Source organism: Bidens hawaiensis, unplaced genomic scaffold (assembly GCF_021521415.1).
Source record: "Bidens hawaiensis isolate Kalapana, Puna unplaced genomic scaffold, B.hawaiensis_p1.1 tig00026176_1, whole genome shotgun sequence".
In the NCBI taxonomy this organism is placed as follows: domain Eukaryota; kingdom Viridiplantae; phylum Streptophyta; class Magnoliopsida; order Asterales; family Asteraceae; genus Bidens; species Bidens hawaiensis.
In genome coordinates, this window is record NW_027494204.1 from 145,720 (window position 1) to 165,568 (window position 19,849).

The window sequence follows — 19,849 nt, forward strand, 5'->3', positions numbered from 1 at the left end:
AAGCAAACGGCTAGATTAAACAGAAGAAAACCCAAAGGGTTTAGCGCGAGAAGGCTGACACAAAAGGTCAAGAGAGCGCGAGCGCGAAGGCAGACAGAACTAACCTTAACGCGTCGCGGAAAGAACTACATTTCTAAGCGCGCCGCGGGAAGAATCATATTTCTTAGCGCGCCGCGGGAGGAACTAAAATTCCTAGCGCGCCGCGGGAAGAACTATAATTCTTCGCGCGCTGCGAGAAGAACTACAAATCCTTAGCGCGTCGCGGGAAGAACTACCGTTCTTAGCGCGCTGCGAGAAGAATTACAATTCTTAGCGCGCTGCGAGAAGAGTTCGTCTCGCGTATCGCTGAAACAGGTGGTCTTCACGCAGGATTCCTAGTAAGGGGTCTGGCGCGTGGAGCTGCGCAGACAACCTTAGGCGGGAAGGAACAAAGGACAAGCAAAGAGTTAGAAGAAAAAGAGGGAAACAAGGCGTAAGGGCGGGACGGCGACAAGAGGGAAAAGAAGGCGGAAAGAGAGAAGGAGAGGGACGGGACGGCGGAAGGAAAAAGAGAGAAAGAGGCGGGAAGGAAAATATATATTATTATTAAAAGTAAAATATAAGTATAATTAAATATTAAATCATAAAAGAAAGAGATCGGATAAGAGAAACGGGTACCTGGGTCGGGTCGGATCAGGGCAGATGTTACATGTAGAAGGGTTTTGGTTGGTTTGGATTTGGCCTTAAGTCGGGTTTTGGGTTTCTTGTAAACGGGTATTTCGATTTTGGCCACGTCTAGGTCCTTTAGGGTTTTGGCTAAGGTCCTAGGTGAGACTACTGTAGGGTCAGAGGTAGAGGATAGTTTACCTTTTGAGGAAAGCTTGACGACGAGCTTAGAGGACTTCTAGGAGTCTCCAAGCTTCTTCAAACGTTTGAGGGGCTGCACATCTGCTTCCTCCTCTTCCACAGCAGCCTTTTCTTTACCCAAAGAGCCACCAACAGAAGGCTTGTCAGCGGCCTTCCTCTTCAAGTTGTGCTTTGCTTTGGTCCGGTCTTCTAGTGGCTCATCAGACGAGTCACCTTGCACAGCCTCAGCCTCTGGCTCAGAAGGAACCATTTCTCCACTCTCCACTACAGCCTCATCCTCCGCAGGCTCAGCCTCTTCAAACAAACCATACTTAGGACCCGGCCTTGGTCCTTGATACTGGTGACCCTTGCCCTTTGTGCTCATCAAAACAGCAAAAATCGACTGCCTGATCTCATTGACGTGATACGGTTCGGGCAATGACTTATTATCTTTAGCCTTCTTGTGCGGTGGTCTGGGAGCATCGGGTATCATATCATCAAGTAGCATCTGCACGAACCTTGGGTACATGAACAAGGTGGACTCATTCTTTGCGTTTGCCATCATGCACCAAAATATTCTCCTTGAATAGTTGAACTCCTCTCGAGTTGTCAATGCAAACATAATACGAACCCATTCTACCCTCATGCTATCAAAGCCACCCTGCAAATCAGATAGCAGTAAGTCACAATATGAAAGAGAAATCTCCAGTACGGGGGCAAGTTTTTCTTCTCCAGACTCTTCCATTCTGTATTGTAACCCATATTCGTCACAAACTCGCTCAACTTCGCCCTGTCACCTTTCTCATATGTGTAGTTAGGCTCGTCTTTTATCTTTAAAGCACGCCTGATATCTCCTTCTGTGATAATCAACTCCTTCCCAGCAACCTTTGTTGTAATAGAAAGGGCATCATCGGCAGGTTTTGCAAAGGCCCAAAAGTCTATGACCCATTTGGAGTAGATGGCCAGGTTGGCAGTGATGGCATACGTAAGGGGTGACAGCTTGAGTCCCTTGACCATAGATGTAAACACCTTGTCATCTTTATCCTTTGGTATCTCGAGAGCACAATAAAGATTATGACCCTGAAATCAAACCTTAAGATCGTGAGAATCATCATTAAACAAAATTAAAACAAGATAAGTTATATACATATGTCTTTAAGTATTTACAAATTACTTAATTAATTAATTATGTATGGTTAATTGATTTTATACAATGATGTTTTAGTAAGTTAAAAAGTCAATTTTAAGTCTATTAAAGAGTCAATAAGTCCAATTAATACAAGGTTTGTATGTCCAAAACAGTCCAGGGGTAAAACAGTTCATCATTCCTAAAACAGTCCAGTAGCTAATTCGTCCAAAAACTTGAAAATTTTGCTAAGTAAGAAAATTTTGCAAGGTACTTATTTCGCTTCGCATGGGATGCGAAGAGAAACAGATAAGCATTTCGCTTCGCATGACCAGGCGAAACGAAACAGAATAGCATTTCGCTTCGCATGACCAGGCGAAGCGAAACAGAAAGCATTTCGCTTCGCATGACCATGCGAAGCGAAACAGAAAAGCATTTCGCTTCGCATGGCTATGCGAAGAGAAATCCCTTTTTATGCGAAAAAAAAATCCTTAGCCCTATTTTTGATCCCTGTTGCTTTCCACATGGTCGTCTAGACCCCAATTGATGATCTGGAGAGTTTAGGACAAAACCCCTTTGGTTTACAAGGTCAATCGAACCCCAGAAGTTATGAACAAACCCTAGATCTAAAAACTTTACAAATCAAACCTAAAACTGAGAATTAATGATGATAATCAAGATCTAGATGCCTAATAACATATGATAAACATGATAACAACAACTCTTTTGAAGATCTATCTACAGATCTAGCCGACGGTTCATTAGAACCGCCGTCTCGATCCACGTGAACCCAGAAACAAGAAGAAATAGACGAGTGAAGTTGCTTGTGATGTTATACCGGAGGTGTTGGGTCCATATTCAACATCAAATCGTGATTATGAGGCCGGATCTTGAAGAAAGAAGATGAAGTTAGGGTTTGAGAGGATAGGGAAGAGAGAGAAGTGAGAGTGTTTGGTGAAAAGTGTTTGGTGAATAGTAAAAGTTATTTTGGGTGACCCATATATATAGGGTCAGCCTATCTTGCGATAAGGTCAAAACATCGCGAGTATTCACCGAAAACACTCTCTCAGTCCTCGGTCTTTAAAAATATTTACAATTCAAACCCGAAAAACATTTACCCACCGAATCCAAACACTTATTTATTTTTCTAAATTTTCTTTCATCGGTCCGCAATTGTTAACGTTTGCAAGCAAGATCTCTTTAACGAAACAAAATAAATTAAAACTTAAAATAAAATAAAATAAACTACAGAAAAAATAAATTTAAAATTAAAATTAAAATAAAATTAAAATTAAAATTAAAATTAAAACCTAAAATATTTAAAATACCAAAGTAAATAATATTTTAGAAAATAAAAACAAAACAAAATAAAAGAAAATAAAATTAAAACATATTTAAAATTAAAGATAATGTTAAATTAATTTACATAAACTCTTTTCTTTGAATTACAAAGAACGATCGCAACATGGAATCATATTGGTTTGCAAAGCCCTATATTGCGTTTCCATTTTGATATTATTGTGTCACAAACTCATCACCGACTGTAGATATTGTCCATTTGCTTAACTTGGCAAGTGTTTTGATGCCAAAGTGATACATTTAAGGTACAATTAGGTACGGTGCTTATGTGGTTCCCACTTAATTAGACATGTTACTGATTCCATCATATCTCGGGCTTACTTTGTGTTAACATATCACCTCAACTTGACTTAAACCTTTCTTATTTGATCACAGTACTCTTACTGACATACTTGACACTTTGTACTTTGTACACTAGACACTAAGTACTTTTGACTTGATCTAGAAAGATTAAAATAAAGCAGAAGTTCATGCCATAACAATTAGGTCGGATAATACCATATTATCGCACAAAGAAAGTCCAAGGCTTGAACAAAAGAAAGAAAATAAAACAAAACAAAAGACTTAGGGCCTTAACAATCAGGTCGGATAATACCATATTATCGCGCAGGAGAAAGTCCAAGGCTTGAATCATAAAATAAATGAAGAAATAAAGCTGAAGTTAAAATTCCTATAACTTACTATTTTTCTGACTCTTTTTCCTTTTCTTTTCTGACTCTTTTGTTTATCTTTTTCTTGCTTTTCTTGACTCAATGAAAATTAAAAATTGACACTGATTTCATAAGATAACTGTGATCAGGTAAAGAGAGGCTTGGGTATGAAATGTTTAATTACATTTCTGCCGTCATGAATATGACTTCACGGAATCATGCAACTGCTTCATAGTTGTATATCCCCTAGTACCGGCAAGAATTTAGGTTTATATCACCCGACACTTACTTGTTTGTCAAGCCTATCTACACATCTGCGAATAATTTTGTAGACTTTTGATCTACTCTTTTCATGTGCTAAGATCATTGCATATCAATGTACTATCATTTTCCACATGGTCGGATCAGTCCTTGATTGAAAATTTTAAATATCCGACTCGCTCTACGAAGGAGCTCCTTCTAAGCGGGATAATACTTTTTGAATTTTCTGAGATTTTTCTTAAATAGGAGTAAAGATGAAATTAATATTATATATAAAATAGAATCTTTTTGTTAAATCAAGTGATTCGATTTTGGTTTTTCTTAAAGTAAATTTTAAAATCTTTTTGGTGAGTTAAAGTTAACTCATTTTCTTCCTCTAAAATTGTGACATATTTGAAAAATATTTACAATTTTAAAACAAAAGATAAAATTTACTCAAAAGAAATCATGCCTAATGACTCAACGAGAAAAACAAAACGGGCACGATTAAAGGCTTTTGTAAAGAGATCTGCAAAGTTAAAATCAGTATGGACCCTTTTTATATTGACAAGCTTACGATCAAAACAATCACGAATGAAATGCATTCGGATGTCAATGTGCTTTGTCTTTGAGTGCTGGACAGGTTTTTAACAATCGTAACGGCAGCCTCATTATCACATTTGATCATGGTTTCATAGAAATTCAAACCGTAATCCAGCAGCTGATGCTGGATCAAAATGACTTAGGAATAGTAACTGGATGCGGCAATGTACTCGGCTTCTGCAGTGGAGGTGGACACAGTGACTTGCTTCTTGCACTGCCATGAAATAAGTCTGTCTCCCAAGAATTGACATCCTCCCGATGTTGACTTGTGGTCTAAATTGCATCCCCCATAATCACTATCGGTGTACGCATGAAGGTCCAAGGGAGACTCTTTTGGATACCAAAGTCCCAAATGAGGTCTTCCCTTAAGATATCTGAAAATACGTTTGACAGCTGTCATGTGGGATTCTCTTGGATCTGACTGATATCTGGCACACTGACAAACAGGGAACACGATGTCCGGTCTGCTTGCTATGAGATACATCAGGGAGCCAATCATGGACCTATACAGGTGTTGATCGAATGCCTTTCCTAATGGATCAGGAGCGAGAACAGGTCGTGTAGCGATTGGAGTCATGAAAGCAGTTGAGTCTTTAAACCCGAACTTTTGAACAATGTCGTGAACGTACTTCTCCTGATGAATCAAAGTACCGTCCTTCTTTTGTTCAACTTGAAGACCAAGGAAGAAAGTCATTTCTCCCAACGAACTCATTTCAAATCGCTGTCGCATGACCTCAGAAAACTCCTTGCACAGATTCTCATTCGTGGATCCGAAGATAATGTCATCAGCATACACTTAGATGAGAATCAGATCACCCTTAACATTCTTGACAAAGAGAGTTTGATCGACAATACCTCTCTTGTACCCATTTTTCACCACATGATCAACCAGTGTGGCATACCATACACGAGGTGCTTGGTGAAGACCATAAAGTGCCTTGTCAAGACAGTAAACGTGATCAGGATGATTTGGATCTTCAAAACCTGGAGGTTGGCTGACGTAGATCTCTTCTTTGACCTTTCCATACAAAAAGGCCGTCTTTACATCTATTTGATATACTTTGAAGTTCATGTACGGAGCGTAGGCCAAAAAGATGAGGATTGCCTCTAATATGGCTACCGGTGCATAAACTTCATTATAATCAAGTCCTTCATGTTGCCAAAAGCCTTGTACAACAAGCCGGGCATTATTTCTGATGATAACCCCCTTGTCGTCTTTCTTATTCCAGAACACCCATTTCGTTCCAATCGGTCTTTTATGTTCTGGTTTCTTCACTAGCCTACAAACATTCAGCTTCTTGAACTGTAACAGCTCCTCTTGCATTGTTTCGACCCAAGAATTTTCTTTCAAAGCAACTTTGTAGTCTTTGGGCTCGACCTGTGAAATAAAACAAGCAAAGAGATATCTGTTAATGTTGCCAGAATTACTACGTATTTGAATGCCAGCAGATGGATCTCCAATTATATTCTCAGTCGGATATCGTCGATGGATTGGCAATTGAGGAATTTGCTCGACATGCTCGACTGGTGTTGCTTGCAGCTCCACTGTTAAGTTCTCTATGGGATGAAAGACATCAGTCACATTAACAGGAACATTTGTTTGACCAGCAGTTGCTTTAGGTTCATCAACCAAATGTTCTTGATAAATGGGACCATCCCATAGGGTCTCATAAAACGGCACAACGATGGCGGGAACTGATGTTAACATGGTGTTGTCAGAAGCTTCATTGTTCCCTTGTTCAACCTGAGCAGCCTCTGTGTTGATCTCCTCAGCAATACCTTGATTTTCTTCTTTAGAGGGAGGTGTGGGAACAGATTCCACCACACTAGGTTCTGTTGGAGGGTTCTCAACTTGATCGGTCTAGTCATTCTCCGCATTGTCAGCCGACACATAAGAATCTGTATCCGAATCTGACGTATCTTCGACAGTGGGCATGTCGGTGATAATTGTAGCTGGCTGCACTTCATTTACTGGGGCTGGTTGATTAGCCATGGGTGGTGCATTCAGTACAGGTGCAGGAACAGCTACACGAACATCTTCCAGACCTCTCATCACAGCTTGTATCAAGATTGATTGCTCATTATCAGGTTGAAAAGGAGCAGGAACCCCATTGGAAACCGATGGTACAATTGGTGTTACGTACATTCCTCGAAACTGCTTGAACAGACTTTCATAATCAAACATCTAATCAGGACCGTTGTGTGCGTCTGTAGGGTTTAACTCTTGCCAGTCAATATTGAACGATTCCAAGATCACTCTGGTTTTCTTGTTGTAGACCTGATAAGCACTTTTTTCGGCGGCATAGCCCAAAAAGTAGCACTCATCAGCCTTTTCAGCAAACTTGGAAGTTATACCGGCATTTGTCTGGAGCACAGTGCAGGGACATCCAAAAGTTCTGAAGAAGTTAACCCTCGGCTTTGTACCGTAAAAGACTTCGTAAGGAGTCTTGTTCAATCTTTTGTTTAGCAGCACATGGTTCTGGGTAAAGCAGGCATCATTAATGGCTTCACCCCAGAAGATCAAAGGAAGTTTCGAGAGTGACAGCATTGTTCTTGCAGCTTCTACCAGTGTACGATTTCGTCTTTCAGCCACCCCATTTTGTTCAGGAGTGTAGGGTGCACTGAATTGACGCAGGATTCCCTTGTTGTGACAGAATTCATTGATTACTTTGTTGCAGAATTATGTTCCGTTGTCACTTCTGATACACTTAACCCTCTTATCAGTTTGATTCTCCATCAAAACGATGAACCTTAGCAGAAACTGAGATGTCTCATCCTTGTGCCCTAAAAGAAATGTCCAACTGAAACGCGAAAAATCGTTTGGAATAACCAGACAATATGCTTTTCGACCTATTGCCAATGGTTGAATTGGACCAAAGAGGTCCATGTGTAACAGTTGGAGAGTGGAGTTTATGGAATTGACAGTCTTGGGTCTGTGAGGAAGTTTGTGCTATTTGCATTTTGAGCAAGATAAACATTTTTCATCACAATGAAAGGATTTAACAGGCAAACCCCTCACATGGTCACCTTTAACCAACTTATTCAAGTTCTTAAAGATAAACATTTCTCCGAGGCCTTGGACATCAAACAAGAAGTTGTTCTCATTGAATAATTACTTTTCATGTCCAGAATGTAAGCATCATTGTGTCTTGAAGTACGCATCAAAATCCACTTTTCAGGGACTTTAAAACCTGGTTTGAGAATAAGACATTCATTTTCTGTGAACAAAGTTGAGAAATGCTTATCACAAATCTGGGATACGCTGAGAAGGTTGTGGTTGAGCTGTTCCACCAGATTGACTTCATCAAAGGTCAATGTACCTTTGGAGACCTTTCCTTGTTGCGTGATCTCTCCTCCTACGTCACCAACAAAGGAGACATATCTGCCGTTGAAAGGTTTGACGTCAAACAACAACGACTCATCCCCTCTCATGTGTCAGGTGTAGCCACTGTCTAAGTACTAAATACTATTGATAGGCCTTCCAGGCTGATCCTACACACACGAACAGCTAGTTAGTGGAGAGTTTCCCGAGACGTACCTGTCTCGAGAAAATTAAACAGAAAATCACCCAATTTAATTTTATGATTCTTAAAAATAAAATCTTTTGGAGAATCAGAATCAGAATAGCAATCCCTCGAGGAACTTGAGTTTTGATTTCCTCGGTTTTGGAAAGGTTTTCTAGATTACCTTCGTTTCAGTTTGGACTTGACAACAAAGTCCACTGGATTTGCTTTTGTGAACCCTTTTGAAGGATTCTTAGGCTTTTCAGCTTCAGAACCCTTTGCTAAACTTTTCCTTTCCCTCTGAGTTAGCCAAAAAGGTTTCTTTAGTTTCTCACTTCTTTCGGGTTTGAAATCCGGCTCACCGGCATAAGAGTGAGTTTGGTGAGGCATTTATTTAGTTTTAGCAGGAAACTTAGAAAATGTCTGACCAAACTTACTATGTAAATCTCTTTGTTGCTTGTGCCAGTTCTTGCAATATCTCGCAAGATTAGATGGATTTCCACAGACAAAGCAACACTTTCGTTGGTTGCATTTATAGACATCATGATCATTGAAATATGTGTGATGTGACTAACATGTAGGCAGATGTGGGTGGGTTAACTCATCTGTAATCTCTATCAATTTGATAATTAAGACCATTTGAACATTGAGCAACAAAATGATTTGAATGCCTAGGTTTTTGTCTAGAATAGTAATAGGCACTATCAAATTGATCATAATATTGAGAACTGTTGTAAAATTTGTATTTTGAGAGAAAGCAATTTTCCTCGGTGGCACATATTTACAGGAAGTGCTTGGTTTTTCATTTTCAAAACTAGTTTTCTTTTTTCTCAAGTTCTCAATACGATGATCAGTTGATGAGCAGCTAGGACTATTCTGTTTTTCATCAACCTGGTTTTTGACTGTTTCAACATAAACAGTTTCACAATCTGAGTCAGAAGAAGAACATTCATTTTCATTGCAATAGTTTTTACAATTATCATCACTTAAACTTTCATAAAATAAAATACAAGATTTGCCTAGATCTTAAACTTCCCAACATGGATTCACAAACTTTATTACAAACTGGATTGTTAATAGATTTGGTTAGATCCACACATGATTCAAAACGTGGTTCTAACTCTCCTTTTAGCTTACAACCCAAGTTAACTTTCCCATAATTACCATCATTTACATCACCTGCTACACAAGACACATTGATGTTAGATTTATTAGATGATGAGACTAGAGCAGCAGTTTGAGATCCAGCAGGAACAAATGTCACAGGTTTTGGTATTCTACCAACCCCGTATGCCATTTCTTCTTCGGGAGAAGTATTATAGCTGAAGTAGGGCAAACTGGTGTAGTTGCCATTTAAAGGTGGAGGTACAACAGTGTAATCGTACCCCAGCCCTGCTTTCAGTTTAGTACTTCTTTGGGCTCCAAAAAGATAATCCAATTTCTCAGATGATGTTTCAAATCTTTCAACTATCTTTTCTTTTTCCTTTTTCTCAAAAGCATCAAGTTTCAAATTTTCTATTTCAGCTTTTAATTCAGAAACTATGTTTTTATAATAAATTACTTCATGCTCCTTTTTAAAAAATTTTAAGTTTCAGATTTGCCACATCATCACGATGAGTCTCAATTCTCTCAACGTAAATCTTGTCAGCTTTTATATATTCAACATTTAACTGTCGAAGTTTTGCATTTTCTTTTAAGACTTCATTTTGATGATATCTATAATATGTAACCTTGTTAATACATGCTTGAGAACATAGATTGTGATTTACCTCAGCAATTGGTGATGCATCAGAAACTGAGTTTGAAAATGAGGATGCTTCATTGTTGGAAGAAAAAGCCATTCCTGCCATGTTGAGTGGATTATTCAGCTCTTGAAATTGATCATCCCAATCCATAGTTTGGACCTCTGTTTGAAAGACAAAGGCTCTAGAGTTTGAGCTTGAATTGCCCTTGTGTGGATGACCTCAAATTCTTGGAGTTGAGCTGCTTGGCTTGTGCACCTCATGCTTCTTTCCAGCAGACTTGCTATTTTCTTCCTCAGTCACTTCAGTCACACGAATATCATTGGCAGGTTTTGGTGGATTCGTGCATTCTATTGAAAAGTGACTCATCTCACCACAGTTATAACACCTCAGCTTCTCCTTATCAAACCCAATCCTTTTCCTGTCTGAGTCCTTGAAACTGTCTTTCCCGCATGTCTTCATGAAATTTATGGCCCTGTGAACTGCCATAGCTATCTGGTACTTGATGTCTATCTTCTCAAGATCCTTTTGATTGATATCTTTGAGATCTCCTTGCTCAAAGTGTGGAGGCAACAGATTTCCTTGCATTAACTCTTCGTGGCTTGACAGAAATGCATGAACTAGTGATACATTTGAGTCATTCAGCATTGGGAGTGCTTCACAGTAGCTGGAGCTTTGACTTTGCTGAGTCTTTAAAGAAGAGGTAATCCCATGTGCCTTCAAAGCTTGTTCAACAGCATTGTCAACGGCTTTCTGGAATGAGCTTGAACTTGTTGACACAGATTGATTGCCAGTTGAAATGAAAGCTGTCTTTTGTGGAGGCACAGTTGGAGAGTACTTGGGAGTGGTCACTGGGTACATGTTTTGCTGGGTCTTGTTTATGAAATCAGCAGGCATTAAAGATGTAGTGTTCATCCCATCTTGATTTAGAGAACTTATGTGATTATTCATTATCATCTGCTCATCCATTTCAAATGATTTGATAGTGGATATCAAACCAGTATTTGACATGGCATTCAGATTTGTAGTCCTCTTGATCGTTACTGTATTGGTACTCCAACTGTACGGCAAAGAGATCATCAATTTGTGGTTGACTTCAGAGTTCATGATGTTGACACTTGCAGCTCTGATTCTTACCATCAACTTTTCAAACCTTTTTATTAAATCACTCACGCTTTCACCTTATCGATGGTTAAACATGTTGAACTCTTCTTTCAAAAGGGCTTTCTTGTTTTCCCTAATCTCAGCATTTCCTTCAACTTTTTCAACAAGTGCATCCCACAAACCCTTGGCACTTCTGTGTTCACGCAGAGTCTCAGCAATTTCATTTGAAAGACAAACAGTTAAAGTGAGATATGCCTTCTTGTCTTGCTCTAACAAGGTCCTATCATTATCATCATAGTTTTCAACAATTTTTAGTTGTGCCCCATTTTGAGTGACAGTCATGGAAACATGAGGACCCTCTTCAAAACATCTCATTAACTCTGAGTTAGTCAGTGAAATAAAGTTCATGAACCTCCATTTAAAATAAGTAAAGTTATCATCTAAGGACATGAATTTTGGAGGTTTGGTATTCGTTCCCACTTGATTTTCAAACAACAGGTACCCCTTCAACAGCTCTGAATCAGTACTGGCCATGTTTACAATAGTCTCAAACACTTAACAACTTTAATCAGATTTGGATTTTAAACAGGACAGGAATTTCGCACGAAACAGTTCCATGCGAAGCGAAACAGGGAGTCAAGCGAAGCGAAAAACTGTGAGAAGCGAAACTGTGAACAGTGATGTGAAGCGAAACTGTGAACAGTGATGCGAAGTGAAACAGTTCTTGTGCGATGCGAAAGGATGAACAGTGATGCGAAGTGAAAACCTGTGCGATGTGAAATTGTTTCAAGCGAAGCGAATCTGTATGCGAAGCGAAACTAAGTCAAGCGATGCGAAACATCGTGCGAAGCGAAATTCTTAAAGCTTCCAGAAACAATCTTTCTTGGGATCTGTCCACCTAACCTTGTCAGTTTGGTACAACAACTTTTCAAGTACATGCGAAGCGAAATTGTAAACTGTCCATTTTTAGCAACTTTTAAGTTTTTGTTTCTTGAGTTTTAACAACCTTTAAACTTGTAATTTCTACCAAGAACAACTTCTAGGTCATTTTTATGAACTTTGAACCCGATTCTTTTTGTATTTTTGTAGTTTTCTTGCAAGAACACTTTGTCTTCTACTTTCTCAAGATCAAAACCCAAGGTTGTGATCCAAAAATCTCAACTAGTGAGTCGAAGCTCTGATACCAATTGTAGGTCCCAACGCGGGTGGATCTAACAACTATCTTTGGATCAACCAAACCCAGTGCTAGCGGAATATCACACCGAATCACCTTTGTGGTATCGGATCTTGAGAGTTATTTTCGGCTAAGGGAATGTAAGAGTGAGAGAGAGAGAACAAGGAAATGTAGAAAAAACAAATTGACAAAAAGCTTATTCTTCTCATGCCATGCTTCCTATTTATAGCGAAACATGCATGAGAAGTGTTTATATTCACTAATGCCCAATGGGCTTCTTTACAATTTCCCTTGGGCCATTACATACAAAAATAACATTTTGGGCCCAATATATAATAAACCAATACAAAAGACTAAATAAACAAAAAGGGACCTAACAGATTTTTAAATGTGGATTATTATCGGCCAATACACAAAAGATGGGATTATTGATTTCCAATTTTCCTATAATTTAAAGCAAGCTTCTATGCATGGTTTGAGAATTTTTTTTCTAATACTATTAAAACTGAATGTTATCTTCGGTTGACAATGACTATTATTTGTTTTCCAAACAATGGAGAATTATGTTCTTCACGTGACAGTCTATGTGGATCTATGATACTCTTTTAAACGCCATCAATGTGAAGGACATGCTTGCTTTGAAAGCTTTCTTACACTTCACATTTCAAATTAAGGATATTGTTCTCTTAACAACCCTTTGGAAATTGAAGTTCTAAAAATTGATATGAGATGGTCATGACCCAATGCAAGTTTACCTAAGACTTTTTGACTAAGTTTAATTATACGGGCATTACTTCTGTTAATTCTCCGCTGTCCCATTGCATTTACAACTCAAACTAGTGAAGGCCAGGTTCTTGATGAACCTTTGAATTATCGAAGGTTAGTTGGGAAGTTGAATTAATTAACCAATAATTCGATATTTTGTTGCTCAATAAATGAAATATTAAATAAGGAATTATTTTTAACTTTTGTAAGTTGTAATTTATATACTAGGGCTGCTGAAATTGATTATTACATATATATTTTTTTTCTTTTTAATTCTATGGATTAACGAATAATATACCAATGATTGATGCAATTAGGCCCCATCCTTTTGACTATTGAACCTTTTACATCCATTGAATTGCATGCAAGTTGGAACGTGTTTAAATGATAAATGTGATGGATACGTTTCCAAGCTAGTCTCATTGTTTGTTCAACATCATGTCCAACTTTTTGCACTTTGACTAAAATTAATAAACTAAAGGAAAACCTAAACATCTTTGTCGTACCTTGTGTCATAGTAGTATTTATAAAATGATTGATATTAATTAATCTAGAATTATAATTGAGACATACTATAAAATAAAACAAAACAAAACTAATAAGAGAGCAAATATACCAATCCGCTGTAATTGAACCGAACCAGACAAAGCTTTGTTCATCTTCGTCCGTTAAGCTTTTATCTATCAGGCAAACTAACGGTTCACGAACATCAAATCGAACGAAATTTTTTGTTTGTGTTTGCTTATTAAGAAAATAAACTTGTTCCTGAATGGTTTACGAACATAAACGGACGAACACAAATGAAGATAAAGAATGTTTTATTTGATTTTGCTATCGATAATGGCAAGTGCCAACAGTTCGCTCCGGCTACCAAGTTTGCTTTGGTGTTTTTTAAACATTCATATTTATATGTTAACTAGTGCTTTTCCCAACACGTTGCGCCGGGCAGGTCAGTAAAACCCGGGCGGTGATATAACTCAAGCGTTGATACGATAAGTCTACGCGAATTCGATCGGTTTTGGTTATGTGCGTTATTGTATCGGAACTCAAACAAAAACAAAACAAAAAAATTATAAAAATTGTGATGGGCTAATGGCATGGCATCGGTCGGTAAAACTCGATCACTGGTAAAACCCGACCGTTATCGAAACTAAAAAAAAAAAGAAAACAAAAAATACTACCAATAGGGTGCCGTAAATTGGCCCAATAGGAGTTTTACGGCACCAAACTTGTAAATTATTATATATAATAATATACATATGAATTAAACACAAAATACTCATACATACTTTTGTTTATTAGCTAATAATTTTACTTAAATCCATATGATAAGAGCATAAAAGACCATTAAAAAACATTTAATGAATCAACATAAACACACACACATTAGCGAACACAAATAGACGTTAATGAACACCTTATTGAACGTCCACGCACATAATTGAACAGTAATGGCCTCTGTTAGTGTTTGTTCATTTAGCTAACCAAATGGAATTCTTTGTTCATGTTCATTCATTTATTAAACGTGTAGGGCCAATATTATATATTGTTTTTAGGATTGTGTATGTCATTTTAGTTTGCTTTTGGTCGGTGTAGTACGCACTCGGGACGTTTATTTTGTACATTTATTTTGTAATTATTGGAGAAATGGGGACCCTATAAAAGGGTCACTTACCCATTTCTCCAAACAACTCTTAACTCTCAAGAACTCTTTCACACAACATCAGAAAATAAAGTTTTTCTCTCTAACCCTCTTCTTCTTCTACCTTCTTGCAAATAAACCAAACAAACTAAGATCCGAGATCCGAGTGTTGTTGGTAATATCCGCTAACCAACAACACGGATTGATCCGAGTAAAGTTGTTAGATCCATTCTAGAGGATCTAAAAGTGGTATCAGAGCTTTCGGCTCAACTTTTTGTGATTTTCGGGTCAAACTTTTTGGATTTTGATCTTAGATTTTGTTGGATTTGAGGTTGTTATTGTGTGAAAAAGTGGGTTAGGGGTTTTCTTTGGTTTTTGGTTGTGGAAAGTTTGTGAAAATTTGAGATTTGGTGTGTGGTTTCTTTGGTTGATTTGAGTATGCTGTTGGGTTATTTGGTGTGTTATTTGAATGTGTGGAAAGTATGTGTTGGTGTGTTAATTGAAGTGGGTGGATGTACTAGCAATCAGTGAAAAGGTGCTTTTGGAATCTACTGAAATTAGATTCTAGTAAACTCGAGTCCTTCATCTAATCAAATTCATTCATCCAATCGAACCATCCAACCTATTTCATTCGAACCGATTCCAAGATTTCATTCCAACCAAGTTCAACTTCCATCCATTTCGATTTGGTTCAATCCACCCGTGGTATCCATTCCAGTCGACTTTTGAATCCACTCGATCCAAGTTCCATTCGATCCCCATTCCAATCGACTCCATTCATTTGATCTGAATCATTGATTCGATCCATTCATCCACTCGAGTTTTTCAAGTCAAGTCGAGTCGTGTTTTGAGTTTTCGAGTCGTTTTCTAGTTGAATCATTTGAGTCGAGTCGGTCGAGTCGAATTAAAAGTTTTTCAAGTTAAGTTTTTCAACTCGAGTCGTGTTTTGAGTTTTCGAGTCGTTTTCTAGTCAAGTTTTCGAGTTGAATCATTTGAGTCGAGTCGCTTTTGAATCGAGTCGTGTTTTGCGTTTTCAAGTCGTTTTCGAGTCGAATTAAAGAAAATCGAGTCGAGTCGTATTCGAGTTAAGTTATTTAAGTCGAGTCGAATTTATAAAAAAAATGTTTTATTATCCTAAGCTTGAAGGAAATCTGGATATGGGAGAAAGCCGAAAGACAGTGTTAAAAGGCGAATTCGACACGTTTAAACATATTCAAGAAGAGTCGATTGCCTCCCTCATCAACAGATTTGAGTCACTCGTCACTAAAATGAGAAGTGTCGGTATCATCAATGGTTTGTCTAAAATCAACATGAAGCTGTTGAATTCACTGACTTACACATGGTGTATCAATGTGGTTACCAAAGAGAACCACAGACCTGAATACCATAACACTCTCAGAGTTAGCTTCTACATCAAGTCTTTTGAAATAATGGAGGATAAGTTCCAAATAAACAATCAGTCCAAAGAAAATAAAGTTAGGACAAGCGCTGCAGGCGAAAGCAGTCATGCATGTCCTATCATTCCCGAGATACACACAAATCTATGCACACAAGCCTGCATTCACAAAGTTGAGTTTTATAGACATAATTATGATAGTGCCCAGAAAGAAATATCAAAATTAAAGAGTCTGAAAGATCAATATGTCAAAGCTGGTGAGATTTACACCACTAAGATCAAAACTCACCATGATGATGTTGCAAATCTCAAACTAAAAATCTTTCAAACACAACAGGAAGTTGTATACTACAAAGACATAGTTTCAAAGTTAAAAGATGAAAATGAAAATTTAAAAAATATAATTTCAGTTAACAAAGCAACTTCTGAGAAACATGAAAAAGCAGTTGAAAGATTTGAAATAGCATCTGGTAAGTTAAATGATATTCTTGGAGCACAGAGGAGTGCTAAACAAAAGTCGGGTCTAGGCTATCATTATTCAGCTGTGCCTCCACCGTTGAATGATAACTACACTAGCCTCCCTCACTTTAGTTATAACACCCTTCCAGAGGAAGAGATGGTATATGGAATTGGTCACGTACCAAAACCAGTAACATTTGTTCCTCCAGCTTCTGAAGCAACTGCTCCAATACCTGTGACTGTTATTTCTAGTGGTGAATCATCATGTTCAGCAAGTTGTGTTGAAGAAAGGGGGTTGGTGGAAACGGACATGAGTTGTGATTATGAAACCGTTTGTGATGAAACTTTTTGCTAAAAAATGTGTCAATGAAAGTATGCCTGTTGAGGTGAGCATATCAAGTTGTTCATCATCAAGTTGTGAGACTGAGGATAATCAAGTGAAAGTAAAGTTTTTGAAAATGAAAAGGCAAGTATTTCGTGTAAATATGTTCCACCAAATAAACGATCATTTTCTCAAACAACCAATCAATTTAGAAATCCTCAGTCATACAACTTCTGTGATAACAACTACTATGATCATTATCAACAAAATTTTGTTGATCCATATTACACAAATGCGTTTTATAATCATATTCCTTTTCAAGGATCACCTTTCCCACCACACCAACCACATTATAGTTTAGATTAGTTCTTTGGCACTCCTAGGAGAAAGTGTTGTTTTGTGTGTGGTCACTCTTCTCACCTTGCAAGACATTGCAAGCATTGGTTCAAGAAACAAGTTGATATTCAAAGGCGGCTTAGTCAGTCCCCAAAAGGAGCTTTTAGTAGCCCTGATTCAAGGACTGGTCAAGCTGATAGTGAACCCAGTGAAATGGATGTGAGATCCAAAGTAAATAAAATAAAACAAAAAAAAAAACTTTTTGGAAATCCAAGAAGGATGAAATCAAAAAGAATCCTAAGACTGCAAAGTCTGAGGATTCACCAAAAACAGTTTTAAAAGCAAGAATAGAAAAGTCCAAAATTGTCAAAACCAAGTAACAAGTTTTTACTTGGATTCCTAAGGACTATTCTTCATCAACTGAGACTTCAACAAGAAATAAATTGTTTTCAAGAAATAAAATTAAGTTTGGTCGGTTTACGGTTGACCTTTCCGGGACAAAAGTATCCCGGGAGCCCATGTCTATTTAAACGCTTAGTGCATGCAGGGCCAATCAAGGAGGATTATCAATAGTATTAGGTACTTAGATAGTGATTGCACCCGGCATATGATAGGAGACGAACCCTTGCTGTTTGATGCTAAACCATTCGATGACGGATTCGAGTCTTTCATAAGAGACATGGGAGGACAAACTTCAAAGAAGGGAAGCCTTGTTTAAATGGTTCAACAACAACTTATCGAGTGTTTCTCAAACTAGCCTCGTCCAACTGCTTCTCTCAAGTGATGCATCCAGCATCAGCTGTTTCTCTTCAACTTTGTTATACAATGTGATAATGCATGCTTAAGATAGTCCATCTGACAACAACTTTGCTGACCGATTTGAATCTCTGATCAAATCGCTCGGCATGATAAATTTTGATTAAAACAACCTATCTGTCTTTTTGTATATAAAATTGTAAATATTTTTCAAATATGTCACAATTTTAGAGGGAGAAAATGAGTTAAGTTTAACTCACCAAAAAGATTTTCAATTCATCTTAAGAAAAGCAAAAACAAATCATTTGATTTACCAAAAAGATTTTATATTACTTTTAAGAAAATCTAAAAGAAATTGTCCCGTTTAGAGGGAGCTTCTGCTTAGAGGGAGTCGGATAAATAAAATTTTCAAATTTTGATAAATTTATCCGACCCTTTGAAAATGATAAGAAATTATCTCTAATGATTCTAGCACATGAAAAGAGTAGATCAAAAGCCAACAAGATCATTGCTTGATGTGTAGATAGGCTTTACAAATGAGTAAGTGTCAGGTGATATAAACTTAAATATTTGCATATGCTAGTGGTTATACGTTTATGAAACGGTTGCATGATTCAGTTGAAGTCATATCCATGAAGGTTCAAATGTAATTAAACATGTCATACCCAAGCCTCTCTTTACCTGATCACAGTTGCCTTATGAAATCTGTGTCAATTTTTAATTCTTATTTGAGTCAAGAAAAAGAGTCAGAAAAGAAAATAAAAGAAAAACAGAAAGAGTCAGAAAATAAAAGTCAAGAAAAAGAGTCAGAAAACGAGTCAGTTCTAGGAATTTTAACTTCTGCTTTATTTCTTCCTTTATTTTGATTCAAGCCTTGGACTTTCTACGTTTGTAGTCATACAAGATCTGATTGTTAAGACCCTGAATCTTCTACCTTGTTTTATTTTCTTTCTTTTGTTCAAGCCTTGTACTTTCTCTGCGCAATAATATTGTATTATCCGACCTGATTGTTAAGGCCATGAACTTCTCTTTATTTTAATTTTTCTAGATCGAGTTAAGTGTACAAAATAAAGTGTCAAGTGTCATAATAAGTGTACTGTGATCAAATAAGAAAGGTTTAAGTCAAGTTGAGGTGATATGTTAACACAAAGTAAGCCCGAGGTATGATGGAATCAGTAACATGTCTGACTAAGTGGGGACCACATAAGCATCGTGCCTAATTGTACCCTAACGTATCATGTTAACATCAAAATACTTGTTAAGTTTAAAAAGTTGACAAATTATATCTACAATCAATTTTGGGTTCTTGGCATAATAATGTCCAAATAGAAGTGTGATCTAGAACGTTAACAGATAATGTGATTCCATTTCGTGATCTTTCTCACAAAAATAATTTAGTAAACTTTTAAGTAAATATTTTTGATATACAATATTAATTTCATCTTTACTTCTATTTTTTTTATTTTTTTAGTTTCTTTTGTTTTATTTTATATTTCAACTTCAAAATTTTATGTATATATTTTCGTAATATTAAAATAAATGAAAATGCCAAAAGGATTTTCAGTTATTATTGTGTTCGTACATATTTTATTAAACTTTTGTTTTATTTAAAACCATGTGTTTTGTTGTCAATGTCGTTCATGCAAAGTTTTTTGGAAACCTAGGACTTAAACAAATTACTTACAAGTTGAGGGAATGAAATTGGGAGGGTCTATGAACGAATTCTTCTTTGACCCTCGAGAGGGTCTGTGAATGAATCTTATCGTTCTAAGTTTTCTGCAGTTATACATGGACAGGTAGATCAAGATCAAGTATGCTTGGAGTTGCAGGTGTTTAAGCGCTTAAAA